Consider the following 22,736-nt stretch of genomic DNA (forward strand, 5'->3'; position numbering starts at 1 on the left):
TTTATTTCTTTTTGTTCTAGAGCTTTTAGGTGTGCTGTCAAGCTGCTGACATATGCTCTCTCCTGTTTCTTTCTGCAGGCAGTCAGAGCTATGAGTTTTCCTCTTAGCACAGCTTTCATTGTGTCCCATAAGTTTGGGTATGTTGTATCTTCATTTTCATTAAATTCTAATTAGTCTTTAATTTCTTTCTTTATTTCTTCCTTGACAAAGTTGTCATTGGGTAGAGAATTGTTCAACTTCCATGTATATGTGGATTTCTCTCATTATTGTTGTTATTGAAGACCAGTCTTAGTGCGTGGTGATCTGATAGGATGCATGGGATTATTTCTATCTTCCTGTATCTGTTGAGGCCTGTTTTGTGACCGATTATATGGTCAATTTTGGAGAAGGTTCCATGAGGTGCTGAGAAGAAGGTATATCCTTTTGTTTTAGGATGGAATACTCTATAAATATCTGTTAAATCCAATTGGTTCATAACTTCTGTTAGTTTCTCTGTCTCTGTTTAATTTCTGTTTCCATAATACGTCCAGTGATGAGAGTGGGGTGTTGAAATCTCCTACTATTATCGTGTGAGGTGCAATATGTGCTTTTAGCTTTAGTAAGTTTTCTTTTAGGAACATAGGTGCCCTTGTACTTGGAGCATAGATATTTAGGATTGAGAGTTCATGTTGGTGGATTTTTCCTTTGATGAATATGAAGTGTATTTCCTTATCTTTTTTAATGGCTCTTGGCTGAAAGTCAATTTTATTTGATATTAGAATGGCAACTCCAGCTTGTTTCTTTGGGCCATTTGCTTGCAAAGTTGTTTTCCAGCCATTTACTCTGAGGTAGTGACTGTCTTTGTCTCTGAGGTGTGTTTCCTGCATGCAGCAAAATGCTGGGTCCTCTTTACGTATCCAGTCTTTTAGTCTATGTCTTATTATTGGAGAATTGAGTCCATTGATGTTGAGAAATATTAAGGAATAGTGATTGTTGCTTCCATTTATTTTCTTTTTTAGAAGTGTAATTCTGTTTATTTGTCTCTCTTTTGGTTTCATTGCAAGGAAATTTTATTCTTGCTTTCTGTACAGTGTAGTTTCTCTCCTTGTGCTGGTTTTTTTCTATCTATTATCCTTTGTATGGCTGGATTTGTAGAAATATTGTGTACATTTGGTTTTGTCATGGAATATCTTGTTTTCTCCATCTATGTTATTTGAAAGTTTTGCTGGATACAGTAACTTGGGCTGGCATTTGTCTTCTCTTAGGGTCTGTATGACATCTGTCCAGGATCTTCTGGCTTTCATAGTCTCTGGTGAGAAGTCTGGTATAATTCTTCTAGGTCTGCCTTTAGATGTCACTTGACCATTTTCCCTTACTGCTTTTAATATTCTTTCTTTGTTTTGTGCATTTGGTGTTTTAACTATTATGTGATTGGAGGAATTTCTCTTCTGGTCCAATCTATTTGGACTTCTGTAGGCTTCTTGTATGTTCATGGACATCTCTTTCTTTAGGTTAGGGAAGTTTTCTTCTATAATTTTGTTGAATATATTTACTGGTCCCTTAATTTGGAAGTCTTCACTTTCTTCTATACCTATTATCCTTAGGTTTGATCTTCACATTGTGTCCTGGATTTCCTGTATGTTTTGGGCCAGGGGCTTTTTGCATTTTACATTATCTTTGACAGTTGTGTCAATGTTTTCTATGGTATCTTCTGCCCCTGAGATTCTCTACTCTATTTCTTGTACTCTGATGGTGATGCTTATATCTACAGCTCCTTGTCTCTTCCTCTAGTTTTCTATATCCAGGGTTGTCTCCCTTTGTGCTTTCTTTAATGTTTCTACTTCCATTTTCAATTCCTTTACTTGTTTGGTTGTGTTTTCCTGTAATTCTTTCAGTGATTTTTGTGTTTCTTCTGTAAGGGCTTCTACTTGTTTACTTGTACTTTCCTGCATTTCTCTAAGGGAGATTTTTATGTATTTCTTAAAATCCTCCATTATTATCAAAAAAAATGTGATTTCAAATGTAAATCTTGCTTTTCTGGTATGTTTGGATATCCAGTATTTTCCTTGGTGGGAGAACTGGGCTCTGATGATGCCAAGTAGTCTTGGTTTCTGATGATTAGGTTCCTGCGCTTGCCTCTAGCCATTGGGTTGTCACTGGTGTTTGCTTGTCTTGCTGGTTCTGGGAATGACTTGACCCTGCTGTAGGCCTCTATGTCAGCACTCTTGTAGAACTGTTTTCCTGTTTTCTTTCATCCTTTCCTGAGTATAGGTGCTCTGCTCTCAGCTGTGGCAGCACTCCTGGAGACTGTCTTCCAGCCTTAGGCACGGGCAGGAATCAAAGTGTCCTGCCCGATTGCTTGTGTAGGTCCTTGTACCCAGCAGGCGCAATTGGCACTATGCAACTCCCTCTTGGGTCTGGACTGTGGGCCGAGGGTATTCTCCTCTGACTTCTCAGGAGTATCCACACTTCTGAGGTTCCAGCTCTCTCCTCCATGGGATTTGGGTGCAGGGAGCTGGCGGGATCAGTTCGGTCCTGGGTGCAGACCAGAAGCGCGGGTACTGGCAGCTGTCTGTTCCTATATCCCTCTGTCCAGAGGCACTGTGCAGTTTCCCCTTGGACCAGGGATGTGGTCCAAGGTGTACAGAGGTAGCAGTCTGTCCTGCGACCTCAGGATTTCTGTCTGTGAACTTCTTAATTCAATAGTCTGTTTCTCTAGCTATAGAGAAGTTTTTGAGTTATATGAAGTCATGTCAATTGTTATCTCAATTCCTGGGTAAGTGGGGTCCTACTTAGCATGTCTTTTCCTACAGCTATACCATGTAGGGTGCTGCTGATGTTTTCTTCTAGTAGTTTTAGGCTTCACAGTTAGGTTTTGAGTCACTGGGAATTAGGTTTGTGCAAAGTGATAAATACAGGTCTAATTTCATTCTTCTACATGCAGACATCCAGCTTTCCCAGAACCATTTGTTGAAGATGCTTTCTCTTCTTTCATGTGTTTTTGGCATCTTTGTTGAATATTGGATGGCTATAGTTATGTATACCCATGTTTAGGTCTTTGATTTTATCCCATTGGCCAACATGTCCGTGTGTGTGTGTGTGTGTGTGTGTGTGTGTGTGTGTGTGTGTTTGCACCATATTTGTTTTTATTACGATGACTCTGTAATATGTCTTGAACTCTAGAATGTAAAGAATCTTTTAGTTATCTTGGAGGAGGTTGTAGTTCCAAGTGAATTTCAGAATAGTTTTTCTATTTCTCTGAAGCATAAGATTTGGATTTTCACTGGAGCTGCTTTGAATCTGCAAACAACTTTTGGTAGAATGATCATTTTCATAATATGAATTCTACCAATCTACTAGCATGGGATGTCTTTTCATGTTCTAGTGCTTTCTCTATATCTTTCTTGAGCAATTTAAAGTCCTTATTGTAGAAGTTTTTCTAGCATTTGGTTAGGTCTATTTCTACTCATTTTTTTGAGGTTATTGTTAGGGGTATCCATGACCTCTTTCTCTGTATATTTACTGTTGGTATATAGAAAAGTTTATTTTATATCTCTCATTTATCTGTCTATATAGAAGATCTGTGTATAACTATAAAAACTGCTAGGAGAAAACACAGGCAGTACCATACAGGATATGGGTGTAGGAGAGGACTTTACAAATAGGACACCATTTGCTCGGGAATTTAGAGCAATGATCAATAAGTAAGCCTTCATAGAACTAAAAAGATTTTGCACAACTAAAGAAAACAATTACTTGAGTGAAGAGGTAGTCCAAGTTGGAGGATTGCAAACTGGTCTAAGCATTTTAGAATTCAGTATGAAAAGCCTTCAAAAGCTAAAAATAAATCTTCCATATGACCTAGTTACCCTACATCTCAGTATGTTCTCAAAGGACTTGACATTGGACTCCACAATTACATGCCTAAGTGTGGTCAGTGCTACTCTGTTCACAGTAACTAGCAAATGGAAACTACTAAAAATCTTTCAACTGATATATAGAGAATGAAATATATATATATGTACATATATATATATATGTATGTATGTATGTATGTATGTATGTATGTATGTATGTATTATGGCTGCTTCTCTAAAGACCTCACAGTCTGAAGGCCTTAAAGGACCTCTGTTGCATGCAGGGTAAGGGGACCCTCCCAAACATAGCATCTGGGTATCTGGAAAAGTCCAGCCGACTTGGGACCTATCACCTCCCAAGCATAACCCCACCCCACATACACCCGATTACACCCCCACTCCTGATTTGCACCTTCTGCTGGGTCACATCATCAGTATGTCTGCTCCTCTTCTGAAGGCCTCCCAGTAATTCTGCTGTACACAGGGCAATAAATAAGGTACCCTCCTGAACAACCACAGCAGCTGGGAATGTTAAGAAACCCAGCAGACTCAGAACCCATCATCCCTTACCCCCAAATACCATACCCCTTCTGGACTCTTCCTTCTACTGGGGCACATCACCAGATGTGGGCTCCTTTGAAGACACCAGAGTCTGAAGGTCTCCCAAGAGATCTGCAACCAAGGCAGTGGGTTACTGGCATATATGCCCCTCTGCAGATCCCACAGCCTGAAGGCCTAACAGGAGGTCTGCTATAGCCAGGGCCAGAGGCCAACCAAAATACTTCCTGCAACCCAGGGACACAGGAGGCAGGCTCCAGACAGAGTCACCCAGACCAGCTAACACCAGAGCTAACCATGTGGTGAGAGGCAAGCACAAGACCATAAGCAACAGAAGCCAATACACTTTGGCATCATCAGAAACCAGTTATCCCACCACAGCAAGCCCTGAATACACCAACACACCTGAAAATAAGAAAGCTGAGCTAAAATCCTATCCCATGATGATAATAAAGTCCTATTACTTATATAAATAACTCACTGAAAGAAATATAAGAAAACACAGGTAAACAGGGAGAAACCATAAAAAAGGAAACAAAAAGCGTAAAGAAATACAGGAAAACACAATCAATCAAGTGAAGCAAATTGAACACAGCAGTCCAAGATAAAATTGGAAGTATAAACAATTAAGAAAACACAAAAGGAGGCAACCCTTGAAATGGAAAACATAGGAAAGAAGTCAGAAATTATACATGTATAACCAACAGAATATAAGAGATAGAAGTGAGAATCTCAGGTGTAGAAGATACCATACAAGATATTGACACAACTATCAAAAAATTTAAAACATAAAAAACTCCTAACTCAAAACATCCAAGAAATCCAGGAAACAATGAAAAGATCAAATCTGAGAATAATAGGAATAGAAGAGAGGGAATATTCCATGCTCAAGGGACCCGAAAAGTGTTCAACAAAATCACAGAAGAAAGCTTCCACAACCTAAAAAAAAGTGATGGCCAAAAATATACGAGAAGCCTATAGAATATCACAGTCTGAAGGTCTCACAAGAGATCTGCTGCAATCTATGTGTTACTGCCCATAGATTGGACCAGAAAATAAAGTCCTCTCATCACATGATAATCAAAACACTAAATGCATGGAACAAAGAAAGAATATTAAAAGCAGTAAGGGGAAAAGGCCAAGTAACATATAAAGGCAGTCCTATCAAAATTCCACCAGACTTCTCAACAGAGACACTAAAGGTCAGAGAGTCTGAACAGAAGTCATACAGACTTTAAGAGAAGACAATGCAGGGGTTGGGGATTTAGCTCAGTGGTAGAGCGCTTGCCTAGCAAGCGCAAGGCCCTGGGTTTGGTCCTCAGCTCCGGAAAAAAAAAAAAAAAGAGAAGAAAATGCCAGCCCAGGCTACTATACCCATCAAAACCCTCCATCAACATAGATGGAAAACCCAAAATATTCCAGGACAAAAACCACAATTACACAATATCTATCTACCAACCCAGCCCTATAGAGGATTCAAGAAGGAAAATTCCAACACAAGGAGGGTACCGCCACCAAAGAAAACACAAGATATTAATCATCTCACAACAAAGCAAAAAGGATAGAATCTCATGCACATAGTGCAACCTACAACAACAAACATAACTGAAACTATCACCTGTCTTTAATATTTCTCAACACCAATGGACTCAGTTCCCCAATAAAAAGACATAAACTAACAGATTGGATATGCAAAAAGGATCCAACATTTTGCTGTATACAAGATCACACCTCAATAACAAAGACAACACTGTCTCAGAGTTAAAGGCTGGAAAAAAAAGTTTCCAAGCAAATGGTTCCAAGAAACAAACTGGAGCTGACATCCTAATATCCAATAAAATAGACTTTTCAACCAAAAGTTATCAATCGAGATGAAGAAGGACACTTCATATTCATCAAAGGAGGAATCCATCAAAAGAGAGTCTCAATTTTGAACATCTATGCACCAAATGAAAGGGCACCCACATTCATAAAAGAAACTTTACTAAATCTCCAAACACATGTTGAATCCCATGCAATAATAGTGGGAGTCCTCAACACCACATTCCCACTAATGGACAACTTATTCAAACAGAAACTAAACAGAGACACGTTGAAACTAATAGACGTTGTAAACCAAATGGATTTAACAAATATATACAAAACATTTCACTCAAAACCAAAAGAATAAATTCTTGCCAGCACCTCATGGTACCTTCTCTAAAATTGACAATGCAATTGGTCACATAATAAGCTCCAACTGATACAAGCAGATAGAAATAATCCCATGCTTCTTATCAGATCACCTTGGACTAAGTTTAGACTTCAATAACAATGAAAACAACAGAAAATCCACATACCCATGGAAACTAAACAACTCACTACCCAATGATAACTTGGTCAGGGGAGAAAGAAAGAAAGAAATTACAGACTTCCTGGAATTCAGTGAAAATTATGACACAGCATACCCAAACTTATGGGATACAATGAAAGCAGTGCTAAGAGGAAAAATCATAGCACTAAGTGTCCTGGTAAGGAAATTGTAGAGATCCTACATGAACAACTTAACAGAATACTTGAGAGCTCTAGAACAAAAAGAAGCAAACAGACCCAAGAGGAGTAGAGGAAAAGAAATAGTCAAGCTCAAGACCCAATTCAACCAAACAGGAACAAAGAGAAAAATAAAAAGAACCAAGAAAACCAAAAGCTGCTTCTTTTGTGAAAATCAACAAGATAGATAAACCCCTAGCCAAACTAACTTAATGACCCAGAGACAGTATCCAAATTAACAAAATCAGAAATGAAAAGGGAGACATAACAACAGAAACAGAAGAAATTTTTTAAAAAATCATCAGATCTTACTATAAAAGCCTATACTTAACAAAACTGGAAAATCTAGATGAAATGGATGGTTTTCTAGAAAGATACCACATATCAAAGTTAAATCAAGAGCAGGTAAACTATCTAAACAGACCCATATCCCCTAAGGAAATAGAACTCATTAAAAATCTCCCAACCAAAAAAAGCCCAGGGTCAGATAGTTTTAGTTCATAATTCTACCAGACCTTCAAAGAAGAGTCAATACCAACACTCCTTAAAATATTCCATAAAATAGAAACAGAAGGAACAGTACTTTTTAATTCTATGAAGCCACAATTACTCTAACCTAAGTCACATGAGGACACAATCAAAAAAGAGAACTTCATACCAATTTCACTTATGAATATTGATGCAAAAATACTCAGTAAAATTTGCCAAAATCGAATTCAAGAACACATCAAAAACCATTCACCACAATCAAGTAAGCTTCATCCCAGGGACGCAAGGTTGGTTCAATATATGAAAATCCATTAATGCAATACACTGTAGAAGCAAACTCAATGAGAAAAAAATCACATGATCATCTCCTTAGATGCTGAAAAAGCATTTGACAAAATTTAACACTTCTTTATGTTAAAAGTATTGGAGAGATCAGGAATTCGAGGCCCATATCTAAATATGATAAAAACAATACATAGCAAACCAACAGCCAATATCCAATTACATGGAGAGATACTTGAAGCAATCCTATTAAAATCAGAACAAGGCATTCTCCCTGTAGGATGATGTCCTCACGCAGGTGTAGGCAGGTACAAGATAAAACGAGGCCTGTCATTGGATGAGAATGAAGGATGGGCAGGAAAAAAATATTAAAGGGAGCAGGAGACTAGAGTGAGGCAAAGAGAGGCAGAGAGAATATGAAGGTTGATGTTAAGATTCCTCTCTGCACATTTACAGGTTGTTATAAATATTCTTTTTCTCCATCTTCATAAAATGGGTATTTCTTATTTACATTTCAATGTTATTCCCTTTCCTGGTTTCCAGGCCAAAATCCCCTAAACCACTCCACCTCCCCTTCTATATGGTTGTTCCCCTCCTGATCCTCCCCCCATTACTTCACTACCCCCAAGAATCCCATTCACTGGGGGTCCACCTTGGCAGGACCAAGGGCTTCCCCTTCCACTGGTGCTCTTACTAGAATATTCATTGCTACCTATGAGGTCAGAGTCCAGGGTCAGTCCATGTATAGTCCTTAGGTAGTGGCTTAGTCCCTGGAAGCTCTGGTTGTTCACATGGTTGTTCATATGCGGTCTCAAGCCCCTTCAGCTCTTTCAGTACTTTCTAAGATTCCTTCAACAGGGGTCCCATTCTCAATTCAGTGGTTTGCTGGTGGCATTCGCCTATGTATTTGCTGTATTCTGGCTGTGTCTCTCAGGAGAGATCTACATCCGGCTCCTGTCAGCCTGCACTCTTTGCTTCATCCATCTTATCTAGTTTGGTGGCTGTATATGTATGGGCCACATGTGGGGCAAGCTCTGAATGGGTGTTCCTTCTGCCTCTGTTCTAAACTTTGCCTCCCTATTCCCCAAGGGTATTCTTGTTCCCCTTTTAGAGAAGGAGTGAAGCATCCACATTTTGGTCATCCTTCTTGAGTTTCATGTGTTCTGTGCACCTAGGGTAATTCAAGCATTTGGGCTAATAGCCACTTATCATTGAGTGCATACCATGTGTGTTTTTCTGTGATTGGGTTACCTCACTCAGGATGATATTTTCCAGTTTCATCCATTTGCCTATAAATTTCATAAAGTCATCGTTTTTGATAGCTGAATAGTATTCTAGTGTGTAGATGTACCACATTTTCTGTATCCATTCCTCTGTTGAAGGGCATCTGGGTTCTTTCCAGCTTCTGGCTATTATAAATGAGGCTGCTATGAACATAGTGGACCATGTGTCTTTGTTGTATTTTGGAGCATCTTGGGGTATATGCCCAAGAGAGGTATACCTGGGTCCTTAGGTAGTTCAACGTATAATTTTCTGAGGAACCTCCAGACTGATTTCCAGAATGGTTGTATCAGTCTGCAACCCCACCAACAATGGAGGAGTGTTCCTCTTTCTCCACATCCTTGCCAGCATCTGCTGTCAGCTGAGTTTTTGATCTTACCCATTCTCACTGGTGTGAGGTGGAATCTCAGGGTTGTTTTGATTTGCATTTCCCTTATAACTAAAGATGTTGAACATTTCTTTAGGTGTTACACAGCCATTCGGCATTCCTCAGCTGTGAATTCTTTGTTTAGCTCTGAACCCCATTTTTTCATAGGGTTATTTGTCTCCCTGTGGTCTAACTTCTTGAGTTCTTTGTATATTTTGGATATAAGCCCTCTATCTGTTGTAGGATTGGTAAAGATCTTTTCCAAATCTGTCCTAACAACAGCGTCCTTTGCCTTAGAGAAGCTTTGCAGTTTTATGAGATCCCATTTGTCAACTCTTGATCTTAGAGCATAAGCCATTGGTGTTTTGTTCAGGAAATTTTCTCCAGTGCCCATGGGTTAGAGATGCTTCCCCACATTTTCTTCTATTAGTTTGAGTGCATGTGGTTTGATGTGGAGGTCCTTGATCTACTTGGACTTAAGCTTTGTACAGGGTGATAAGAATGGATCGATTTGCATTCTTCTACATGCTGACCTCCAGTTAAACCAGCACCATTTGCTAAAAATGCTTTCTTTTTGCCATTGGATGGTTTTGGCTCCTTTGTCAAAAATCAAGTGACCATAGGTGTGTGAGTTCACTTCTGAGTCTTCAATTCTATTCCACTGGTCTATCTGTCTGTCTCTGTACCAATACCATGCAGTTTTTATCACTATTGCTCTGTAATACTGCTTGAATTCAGGGATAGTGATTCCCCTGGAAGTCCATTTATTGTTGAGGATAGTTTCAGCTATCCTGGGTTTTTGTTATTCCAGATGAATTTGCAAATTGTTCTGTCTAACACTCTGAAGAATTGGATTGGTATTTTGATAGTGATTACACTGAATCAGTAGATCGCTTTTGGTAAAATGGCATCTTTACTATATTAATCCTGCCAATCCATGAGCATGGGAGATCTTTCCATGTTCTGAGGTCTTCCATTTCTTTCTTCAGAGACTTGAAGTTCTTATCATACAGATCTTTCATTGGCTTGGTTAGAGTCACACGAAGGTATTTTATATTATTTGGGATTATTATGAAGGGTGTCATTCCCCTAATTTCTTTCTCGACTTGTTTCTCTTTTGTGTAGAGGAAGGTTACTGATTTATTTGAGTTAATTTTATACCCAGCCACGTTGCTGAAGGTGTTTATCAGGTTCAGTAGTTCTCTGGTGGAACTTTTGGGATCACTTAAATACACTATCATATCATCTGCAAATAGTGATATTTTGACTTCTTTTCCAATCTGTTTCCCTTTGATCTCATTTTCTTGTCTGATTGCTCTGGCTAGAACTTCAAGAACTATATGGAATAAGTAGGGAGAGAGTGGGCAGCCTTGTCTAGTCCCTGATTTTAGTGGGATTGCTACAAGTTTCTCTCCATTTAGTTTAATGTTAGCTACTGGTTTGCTGTATATGGCTTTTACTATGTTTAGGTATGGGCCTTAAATTCATATTCTTCCCAGGACTTTTATCATGAAGGGGTGTTGAATTTTGCCAAATGCTTTCTCAGCATCTAATGAAATGATCATGTGGTTTTTATCTTTCGGTTTGTTTATATAGTGGATTACATTGATGGTTTTTTGTATATTAAACCATCCCTGCAAGCCTGGGATGAAGCCTACTTGATCATGGTGGATGATTGTTTTGATGTGCTCTTGGATTCTGTTTGCCAGAATTTTATTATGTATTTTTGCGTCGATATTCATAAGGGAAATTGGTTTGAAGTTCTCTTACTTTGTTGGGTCTTTGTGTGGTTTAGGTATAAGAGTAATTGTGGCTTCACAGAAGGAATTCAGTAGCACTCCATCTGTTTCAATTTTGTGGAATAGTTTGGATAGTATTAGTATGAGGTCTTCTATGAAGGTCTGATAGAATTCTGCACTGAACCCATCTGGACCTGGACTCTTTTTGGTTGGGAGAACTTTAATGGCTGCTTCTATTTCTTTAGGGGTTATGGGGTTGTTTAAATGATTTATCTGTTCCTAATTTAATTTTTGTACCTGGTATCTGTCTAGGAAATTGTCCATTTCCTGCACATTTTCAAGTTTTGTTGAATATAGGCTTTTGTAGTAGGATCTGATGATTTTTTGAATTTCCTCTGAATCTGTTGTTATGTCTCCCTTTTCATTTCTGATTTTGTTAATTTGGACACCCTCTCTCTATCCTCTCATTAGTCTGGCTAAGGGTTTATCTTTCTTGTTGATTTTCTCAAAGAACCAACTTTTGGTTCTGTTGATTCTTTGTATCCTCCTTTTTGTTTCTACTTGGTTGATTTCAGCTCTGAGTTTGATTATTTCCTGCCTTCTACTCCTCCTGGGTGTATTTGCTTCTTTTTGTTCTAGAGCTTTTAGGTGTGCTGTCAAGCTGCTGATATATGCTCTTTCCTGTTTCTTTCTGCAGGCACTCAGAGCTATGAGTTTTCCTCTTAGCACAGCTTTCATTGTGTCCCATAAGTTTGGGTATGTTGTACCTTCTTTTTCATTAAATTCTAAGAAGTCTTTAATTTCTTTCCTTATTTCTTCCTTGACCAGGTTATCATTGAGTAGAGCATTGTTCAACTTCCATGTATTTGTGAGCGTTTTCCCTTATTGTTATTGAACACCAGCTTTAGCCCGTGGTGGTGTGATAGCATGCATGGGTTTATTTCTATCTTTCTGTATCTATTGAGGCATGTTTTATGACCAATTATATGGTCAATTTTGGAGAAAGTACCATGAGGTGGTAAGAAGAAGGTATATCCTTTTGCTTTAGGATAGAATGTTCTATAAATATCAGTTAAGTCCATTTGGCTCATGACTTCTCTCAGTCTGTCTACGTCTCTGTTTAATTTCTGTTTCCATGATCTCTCTATTGATGAGAGTGGCGTGTTGAAATCTCCTAATATTATTTTGTGAGGTGCAATGTGTGCTTTGAGTTTTAGTAAGGTTTCTTTTATGTATGTGGGTGCCCTTTTATTTGGAGCATAGATATTTAGGATTGAGAGTTCATCTTGGTGGATTTTTCCTTTGATGAATATGAAGTGTTCTTCTGTCGGGACCGGATCTTTGAACTAAGCAAAGTTAGAGCCCTGCCCTGAGCAGATTCCTGAGGACTTGACCTTTTCAAAGAACTTGTCCCCTGAAGACTGTTGCCTCATTGTCTAAGGAGAATATCTTGCAGTTTAATGATTCACCTTATGTCCTTGGGCACTTCCCAGTACCCACCCACCCCACCCCACCCCCCACCCTAAGCTTCAGTTCCTGCTTCAATTCCTGCTTCAGAGCTTTTAATGGTGTACATTCCTCTCACTAAACAGACCTTGACAAGGACACTGCTTGGTCTCGCTCCTCTTTCTCGCCCGTTCTCCCGCAGGTATGGGTCCCCCTCAACCCCCACAAATAACTGGGTCCCCGCTGGCGGGGGCATCCTTCATTATCTTTTTTGATGACTTTTAGTTGAAAATAGATTTTATTTGATATTAGAATGGGTACTCCAGCTTGCTTCTTCAGACCATTTGCTTGGAAAGTTGTTTTCCAGCCTTTTACTCTGAGGTAGTGTCTGTCTTTGTCTCTGAGGTGTGTTTTCTGTAGGTAGCAGAATGCAGGGTCCTCATTGCATATCCAGTTTTTTAATCTATGTCTTTTTACTGGGGAGGTGAGTCCATTGATGTTGAGAGATATTAAGGAACAGTGATTGTTGCTTCATGTTATTTTCGTGTTTGGATGTGAGATTATGTTTGTGCTTGTCTTTTCTTTGTTTTGCTGCAAAACGATTAGTTTCTTGCTTTGTTTTCTTCCTTGTGTTGGGCTTTACCATTTATTATCCTTTATAGGGCTGGATATGTAGAAAGATATTGTGTAAATTTGGTTTTGTCATGGAATATCTTGGTTTCTCCATCTATGTTAATTGAGAGTTTTTCTGGATACAGTAATCTGGGCTGGCATTTGTGTTCTCTTAAGGTCTGTATGACATCTGTCCAGGATCTTCTGGCTTTCATAGTCTCTGGTGAGAAGTCTGATGTAATTCTGATAGGTCTGTCTTTATATGTTACTTGACCTTTTTCCCTTACTGCTTTTAATATTCTTTCTTTGTTTTATGCATTTGGTGTTTTGACTATTATGTGATGGGAGGAGTTTCTTTTCTGGTCCAATCTTTTTGGAGTTCTGTAGGCTTCTTGTATGTTTATGGGCATCACTTTCTTTAGATTAGGGAAGTTTTCTTCTATGATCTTGTTGAAGATATTTACTGGTCCTTTGAGTTGGAAGTCTTCACCCTCTTCTATACCTATTATCCTTAGGTTTCATCTTCTCATTGAGTCCTGGATTTCCTGTGTGTTTTGGACCAGTAGCTTTTTCCATTTTACATTATCTTTGACCGTTGTGTCGATGATTTCTATGGAATCTTCTGCTCCTAAGATTCTCTCTTCTATCTCTTGTATTCTGTTGGTGATGCTTGTATCTACAGCTCCTTGTCTCTTTCTTTGGTTTTCTATATCCAGGGTTGTCTCCCTTTGTGCTTTCTTTATTGTTTCTATTTCTGTTTTCAATTCCTTCACCTGTTTGATTTTGTTTTCCTGTAATTTCTGTGTTTCCTCTCTAAAGTCTTCTACTTGTTTACTTGTGTTTTCCTGCATTTCTCTAAGGGAGTTCTTTATGTCTTTCTTAAAGTCCTCCATCATCATGATCAAATGTGATTTTAAATTTAGATCTTACTTTTCTGGTGTGTTTGGATATCAGTGCTTGCTTTGGTGGGAGAATTAGGCTCCAATGATACCATGTCATCTTAGTTTCTGTTGCTTGGGTTCCTCAGTTTCCCTTTGGCCTTCAGGTTGTCTCTGGTGTTACTTGTTTTGCTATTTCTTACAGTGGCTTGACCTTCCTATAGGCCTGTATGTCAGGAGTGCTGTAGACCTTTTTTCCTCTTTTCTTTCAGCCAGTTATGGGAACAGCATGTTCTGCTCTCAGATGTGTAGTCATTCCTGTCCACTGGCTTTCAGTTGTCCCTGAGGATGGGAACCAGAAGGGCCTCCCCCTACCTCTCCTTGGTCCCTGTGCGCAGTGGGCCCAGATGGCACTAGGTGTTTTCCTGTAGAGTCAGAAATGTGAGCAAATAGTAGTCTCCTCTGGTTTCTAGGCGTATCTGTCCCTCTGAAGCTCTAGCTCTCCCTCCCACGAGATTTGGGTGCAGGGAGCTGTTTGGTTCCCTTCAGATCCAGGCATTGTCTTGACCACAGGGCTCCTGCCTCTTGACTGCTGCAATTTTCCAGTGCCCAGAGGCCCTATACAGTTTCCTCTTGGGCCAAGGATGTGGGCAAAGGTGGGCAGAAGTGGCTGTCTCTCCTGCCCTGCAGTCTAAAAATTGCCCACACTCTGGGCGCTCCACTCTCTCCCCCACAGGGTTTGGGAGCAGGGAGCTGTGGGCGAGGATCAGCAAGGTTCAGGCACCAGCTAGAAACCGGAAGTGTCTGGTCCCAGAGGAATTGTTTCCTTTGTGTCTCCTGAGTCCACCAGGCAGGTCACTTGGAACAGAAAAGTTGGTCTTACCTCTGGTCTCAGGCCTGAAGTCTCTCCTTGGGGCTGGCTTTCAGCTGTCCCTTAAGGCAGGAACCAGAGGGGCCTGCCCCTAATTCTACTGGGTCCCTGTGTGCAAAGGTCCCAGATGGCACTAGGTGTTTTCCTCTAGAGTCAGAAATGTGGGCAGAGAGTAGTCTCCTCTGGTTTCCCAGGCTGTCTGCCCCTCTGAAGGTATAACTCTCCCTCCCACGAGATTTGGGTGTAGGGAGCTGTTTAGTTCCCTTCAGATCCAGGCATTGTCTTGACCACAGGGCTCCTGCCTCTTGACTGCTGCAATTTTCCCGTGCCCAGAGGCCCTATACAGTTTCCTCTTGGGCCAAGGATGTGGGCAAAGGTGGGCAGAAATGGCTGTCTCTCCTGACATGCAGTCTCAGGATTACCCACACTTCTGGGCGCTTCTGCTCTCTCTCCCACAGGATTTGGGAGCAGGGCTAAAGTTAACATTTTAGTTTAGGATACAAAGTAATAGGCTACATCACAACATCTTTATAGATGCATAGAATATGTCATAATACTTTTTCTTCACTGATACCTACTAGCTCTTGAATTTTAAGGTGATCTAACCCCAATGTGGTTTTCAGTGGGATTGCCATGGTGATTAGTATGAGACAACAGTACAATTTCAAGTTTCCACATTGTGAATATTCAGTTTCCCCAAGATGTTCTAATGAAGCCACTGACTTTTCCACAAAGTATATTTTTGACAACTTTGCTGAGTTGACTCAATGAATCATATATGTGTAGGCAGGTTTCTAAGTTTTCTGTCCTGTTCTTTTAGCCCATTCATGTATTCCTAGGCCTGTGCCATACTCTTTTCCTTGCTACAGCTTTATAGAATATATTGAAAGCAGGAAGTATAATGCCTTATGCTTTGCTCACGTGTATATGTGTATGTGCTTGCATGCATACATGTGAGCAGGTGCATGTAAGTATGCATGCATATGGAGGTCAAAATTCAATGTCAAGTGTTTTCTTTCTCAGCTGCTTTCCATAGTATTTGGCAGCTCCCACTGGTGCTGGAGCTCTAATTTATCTAGACTGCCTGACCTATAAGCAGCAGCCATTTTCCTGTTTCTTCCTCCCCGGCATTGTGTTTACAAGAGTGTGCCTCCATGTCTCTCCTTTAGATTATGGTTCTAGAAGATCAAATAAAATCCTCTTGCTTGTACTGTAAGCACTTTACCAACTAAGCAATCTCCCAGCCTAGGCTTTTCTCTTTAAACTTAAAATTCAGTTGGGTTTCCATATAAACTTTAAGATTAATATTTAGGAAAAATATTATTAATTATTTTATTTGTTTACATCACAAATGGTACCCGCCCCTACTCCCTTGCACAGTTCTTCCCCTACCACCTCCTCTTAACCTCTGAGTGGGTACCCCTCTGGGGATCCCCCTCTGGGGCATCAATTCGCTACAGGATTATTCACATCCTTTCCCACTGAGGCCAGACAACCCATCTCTTTTCTACATAAGTGTTGTGTATATTCTTTGGTTGGTGGCTCTGGGAGCTCTCAAGGGTCCAGGTTAATTGATACTGTTGGTCTTCCTATAGAGTTTCCATCCCCTCCAGTTCCTTCAATCCTTTCCCTAACTCTTCCATGGGGGTCTCTAACCTCAGTCCAGTGCTTGGCTTTAAGTAGTGTAAGTATCTGCATCTGTCTCAGTCAGCTTCTGGTAGAGCCTCTCAAGAGGACAGCCATGCTAGACTCCTGCCTGCAAGCATAACAGAGTATTATTAATAGTGTCAGGGATTGGTACCTGCCCATAGTATGGCTCCCAGGTTGGGTCTGTCACTTGTCAGCCATTCGTTCAGCCTCTGCTCCATTTTTGTCTCTGCATTTCTTTTATACAGGAACAATTTTGAGTCGAAAGTTAAGTGGGTTGATGTGCCTGTCCCTCCACTGGGATGAGGGGCTGTTTGACTACTATAGGGTGGTCTCTTCAGGTTTCATAACCCCCCATTGGGCATTTTATCTAAGGTCACCCACATTGAGTCCTGGGAGCCTTCCCCATCCCAGGTCTCTGCGATTTTCCAGAGGCTCCATCCAACCCCTACCTGCCCCTGGCAGTTGCATATTTCCATTTATTCTCCTGGCCCTCTGGAGCCTCTCTCCTTCACCCCATCAATTATTTGCAACCTTTAGATCAATTTGCATATCTTTAATATTTTTAAAAGTATTATTCTAATCTATTAGCATGGAATTCTTTTCCATATGTTTGTATCTATTTCAATATCTTGCATATTTTATGCTTTTCACCATAGAGATTCATTCTTTCCTTCACTGAATTTATTGCTACTTGTTTTTATGGCTAACATGACAGAACTTTCTAGGCTTTTTTTTAGCAGAACCTTAACATAAAGAAATGCCAGTGGATGGGGCTGGAGCAATAGCTCAGAAGTTAAAAGGACTTACTGTCATAGAAGAGGACCTAGATCTGGGTCTCAAAACCTTCATGATAGTTCAAAACTATAACTGCAGTCACAGAAGATCCAACATACTTTTTTGTCCTCTGCAGGCACTTGGCACACATGTGGAATATATACAAACTTCAAGGCAGACAATTGTACACATAAAATAAAAATAAATATATTTTTAGGAAAAGAAACATGCTGATGTTTTAAATGTAGTTTTTAACTGACACATGAACATAAATATAGAATACAGTGTGACATTCATTGCAATATGTCACAATCTGATTGGGACAACTGGTGTGTCCATTATTAAGCATTTATCATTTCTTTGTAGTGGGAAAATTTAACATCATGCTTGCTATTTTGAAATATGTAATTAATTGACACCAATCACAGTCTTACCATGCTATAGAGCATCAGAAGATAATTGCTCCAAACAACTGCATCCTCTATTAGTCCCATAGTCTCTGCGCTCTGCTTTGCAGATCCTTCCTATCCTCTAATAACCACTAATGGTTATTTTTCCATAACTCTCTCTACTTCTATGCAGTCATATGAATGCATTGGTGTGTGTGTGTGTGTGTGTGTGTGTGTGTGTGTGTGTGTGTGTGTGTGATTTGTTTAACACTCTATCCTCCAGCTCCATTATTTATTCTACATCTGGCTTATTGTGAGGAATGCTATAAGCAGCCTAAAGGTACAGATGCCTAACTTTCCAGCAGTTGAATCTGAGAGTGATATAATGAGTTTCTTCTTATTTTCCTTGAGAAAAATATTTTTATAATAACTGTACTCATTTACATTTCCACCAAAAATGTACAAGATCCTTTTGTCTGAAATTCTGCAATATTGTATCTTACTTATTTCAGACATTTTAAACATAGCGAATTGGGATGGAATCATATGTCAGTGTAACCCTAATTTGCATTTTCTTAGCTGTTACTGGAGTTGAGTATTTTTTCATGTCCTTGGACACATTCCTTTGATAAATACCCATTGAGGTCATCCATTCCTTTTAAAATGATTGTTTATTTTTCTCTTTGAGGGCTTTTTTAGTTTCTCATGTATTTTTTATTTTATCCTCTTCTCAGATATATAGTTTACAAGGGTTTTCTCTGTCGGTTGTTTACTATGCAGAACTTTAAAGTAAGATATAATCTTGTCAATTTACAGTCTCGTTGCTTGTAGAATTACATCCAAACCTTCTTTGCCTAGAACAACACAGACACTGGCTCTACTTCCATGTATGGTGGTAGGAGTGAACATGAACGCTATGCACAGACCTGGGAGACATGGAATGCTTTTCTACCTTGAACTCACTTTCTCCAGGGTAGAACCCACTTAAGCCTGGGGCACTTTTCTGTGTGTGAGAACTGCCAATTTGGAGGAACCAGCACCATGGGTAAAGATCTGCATTTCTCTTACTGTCTGTTTGGAGTTTTTATTTTCTTCTCTGAGTCCAAGGAATCATCACAATTTCTACAATCCCCAAGTATTCTAAGTAGAAACCTTGGCAGCACATAGTTTTTATAGGCTTTCTGAGTAAGCAAATCAAGATACCAGCTTTACCCTTTCACAATGTATCTCTTCTAAACAAGGGTTTAATTGTTTGAATTTAATTGTTTAATTTAATTGTTGAGAAATTGTTTCTTAAGAAACTGTTCCTGATACATTTCAGATTTAGCTAAAGATTAAAGAAACAGTGTACACCGACACGCAGTAGACTCACCTCAAGGATGTTAGGTATAATTCTGCGCTTTTAAAAAGATTCCAGATGTCAAACAAACAACCTCAGCCTTGTAAAAACCTGGGAGCCAGATTAACTCTTGCATATCTATTGAGGTGGATTTTCACTTCCCATCTGATTCCTAAGTACAAGTTGAAACTAGCATGATAAGACCTTTCACACTGTATAACATTCCATTAAGAGGTGCTAGACTGGATCTGGTTATTCTAAGTGTTTTGGGGTTATAGCATTACTGTAGCATTTAAAGAATGGAAACACAGGCCAAGAGGTGGTGTTGCAGGCCTTTAATCCCAGCACTTGGAAGAAAGAGGCCAGTGGATCTTTGAGTTCAAGGCCAGCCTTGTCTACACAGTGAGTGCCCTCATAGCCAAGGCTACACAAACTCTGTCCCCTCAAACAAGAAGAATGGAAACAGTTTAAACTGCACCTCCATCACCAACAACAATGTAGAGATTTCTAACACGGAGCATGAAATGGTAAATCATTTCCAGCAACTGGAATTTTTCTGCTTCCCAAATAAATGAACTATAACTGTTTTTAAAGCCACAAAACAAAACATAAAGTTTTAGTGAGATACCTGACTCATAGAAAAACCACATCCTTTGTTTTGAAGTTTAACCTCTGTAAATTCAAATTGAGAGCTTAAAATTCTAGAGCTGAGAATTATTGAGAATTCTAGGCTAAGAACTCAATTAGAGAATGATCCCATCTAAATAATTATATTGAATGAATGGCAGTGCACAAGTGGATTAAGAGAAGAATATATTTCAAACAAATGAAACTAAAGACATCATTATTTCAACAGTCATTTACATGCAATTAAAATGAAGAAAAACATTAGCTACATGTTTTCTTTTAAAGCATCACAAATACTAAATGAAAACATTCATTTTTTACAAGTAGGTTATTTATCAAGATGTATTGTTTCAATAGCTACCTATCTGAGCAGTGAAATCCCTTTATGTTGATTGAGTAGATTATATTACACTTTCAGGATACTACAATCATTTTCTCTATCTTCAAAAACATTTTTACATATTAACAATGAAAATATTTAAAATGCAATGCTTTGGGTATCAAGGAACATAAAATCTGTCTTCAAACATACATATATGCAAGACCCTTGTATTTTTTTCATTCAATTCTCAATAATTTGGAGAAATAAGCGTTTTTTGTCAACGTTTTGAGGAAAACACCAAGTATGTTGGCCAAGGGTGCTTAGAGGCAAACATAAGAAGTTTGATGGCAACTGTTTGTTCATTCCATTTCATCATGTATGATTGCTTGATCAAGACATAAGAGTAAAAATATGTAATTTACAAAGCTTCTGTAGTGATAGTTTAAGCTGTTTACATAGTTTTTCTTTTCACACTAATTCAAACTTCTCATGAAAAGACTTAGACAATTGTTCAAATGCTAAAACAACGTTGTCTTCTTCATTTTCACACAGTTCACGCAAGGAGACACTACAAATACAAAAATACAGATAAATAAATTATATATTCAGTTAAGTGACATTGAATATTTTTCAAATGGTTGTTCTATAAAGTTATGTTCTATAAAGTTAGCAAATTATAAAAATGCTGGCAAGAAACAAATTTATTAACAAAATAATATTTATACAAAAAATAAGATGAGTGTCATTTATCAGGGCCATATCAGGGTTATTGAAAGAATTCCATGTACTTTGATCCTTGATCCTTTCAGCAGTACAACACAAATTTCGTTTCTCTACATATTTCATGGAGGCATTTTGTGGTTTTTCTGCTACTGTGTCTAGCGTATTCTGAAAACTGCTATGGAGAAAGAAAGCTTCCTTTCTTTCTTTAGGTAGGAGAGAAAAAATGAAGGTGGGATGTTGTCAGCAGAATAAGAGTCCCCATCTAATTCAGATGACCTCACATAAATCGCCAGAAACCTGGAATCATGTTAGGCTCCATGGCAAAGGGGAATTACCATCACAGATAAACCCACAGATGATAATCTTCAGTGGAGGTGATTATCCTGGATTCTCTCCTTAGGACTAATGGAATTCTCAAAGGTGCTTATGGGTGTGAGGAAGGTTAGGATGGTAGTCAGAGAGGTGAAATGTGGATATTTAATATATAACTTTGGGTTATATCTCTCTACTGAACATTCCTGACCTCCAAGACAGAAGGAAACTTTGACCCAAAAATACAGACAACCTCTAAATTTGGGAAAGATCCAAGGTTTTCCCTTAGAACATCCAGACACCTAATTTTGTCCAGTGAAACACGCTTTGATGTTTGACCTCCAGAATGGTAAGATGATACATTTATATAGATCCATATCATTGAGTGACAATTCGTTACAGCAGCATTAAGAAACTTGTGGATGGCTGGCCATAGTAGCTGACATCTGTGAGGTCCCTGCTAGAGAATTGGAGGCATGAAGACCCTTGGGGCTCTTTGGTCAGCCAGCCCCTCCCAATCATTGAGACCCTGACACAAAAGAAATAGATAGTGCTCCATAGGAAGGCTCCTGAGGTTGTCCTGTGGTCTTCATGTGTACATGCCTACTCATACATGCCCAACTGTACACATACAACTTCCTGTCTTTATGCTTAGGTTTGATTGTTAAAAAAAGGGGATGGGTGGGGTGGGGAACAATTGGGTAGAAATATGAACAAAACAGATATGAGCTAATGCAATAGCCTGAGGGGTGCCGGTCCTGTCTGTGGAACGGCCCCTTCTCCTGGGTACTAGCAAGGCCTCCTTGGAATGAGGATCTTATGACTTATTAGATGAGAGCAGGTCAGAGACTTCTTCATGGTTAGAGACTAGGTAGGGAGAAAGGGAAAGGTTAAAGCAATAATTCTAGTTTTTATAGTTCGCTTTGGGGGAAAAATGGTTTCACTTTTTATGACTTGCTCTTGTCTGGGGAGGAGGGATTCTGCTTTGAATAGATTGCCCCAGAGAGATGGAGGGGCAAGAGAGCAGTGGGCAGAGAAAGACAGAGAGATCTTGACTTTGAGATTGCTTCCAGGCCCTCCAGTTCAATGTTCTCAGCGTGCCTAGTGCCCTGCTTTGGGCATACATTTCCTGAGTCCCAACCTCTCAAAATCCTTTGTTATTCCTCTGCTTTGTACAATGCCAGTGTGGAAGTAGCTATTTATTTTTTGAATGCATGCTGTATTTTTATCTTTAAAAAATCAAATCAGTAGAAAGAAAAGTATCAGGAGAAAAACTGAAAGAGGCACGAACAGGCAATTCGCAAAAGTACAAAGGAAACAAACTGTAAAACACAAATGCCCAATAAATATCTTTTAAAATGCTAGCTTTGCTGTTGACAAGAGCTTACAGATTAAATTTGCGAGGGGATAATGGTGACGCACTGTCTCTCATCTACCATTTGGCAAAGATGAAATAAAATCACATTAAAATGAAAAAAAAAAGAAAGAAACTTGTGAACAAGCATGAAGAAAGGGAAAAGAGACCTTTCTATTAATGGGTCTCAGCATTACAAAGGTTAAGAGCCACTGCTATAGATGAACAAAGCTATTCCCTTTTGCTCTCATTTGCCTCAAATTAACTATGTATAAAATAACAAATAATAAAACTATATAAAAACAAATAAGTCAGATAAAAATAATAAAATAAATAATAAAGCTCTCTGTATAAAAAA

General features: G+C 39.1%; 1 protein-coding gene and 1 pseudogene across 1 annotated transcript in view; one reads left to right on the plus strand and one right to left on the minus strand.

Moving 5' to 3' along the window:
• Positions 1-22,736, plus strand: part of Erich1 (glutamate-rich 1) — a gene marked incomplete at its 5' end in the record, with an annotated part of 52,793,804 nt that overhangs the window by 3,019,825 nt on the left and 49,751,243 nt on the right.
• Positions 17,499-22,736, minus strand: part of Ddx60l1 (DEXD/H-box helicase 60 like 1) — a 112,328-nt pseudogene continuing 107,090 nt past the window's right edge. The window contains exon 40 of the transcript XR_015640290.1: positions 17,499-20,557. The product of XR_015640290.1 is annotated as a DEXD/H-box helicase 60 like 1 (transcript). The remainder of the gene's footprint in view (positions 20,558-22,736) is intronic.

This window comes from Rattus norvegicus, chromosome 16 (assembly GCF_021556685.1).
Source record: "Rattus norvegicus strain SHRSP/BbbUtx chromosome 16, alternate assembly SHRSP_T2T, whole genome shotgun sequence".
Taxonomy (NCBI): Eukaryota; Metazoa; Chordata; class Mammalia; order Rodentia; family Muridae; genus Rattus; species Rattus norvegicus.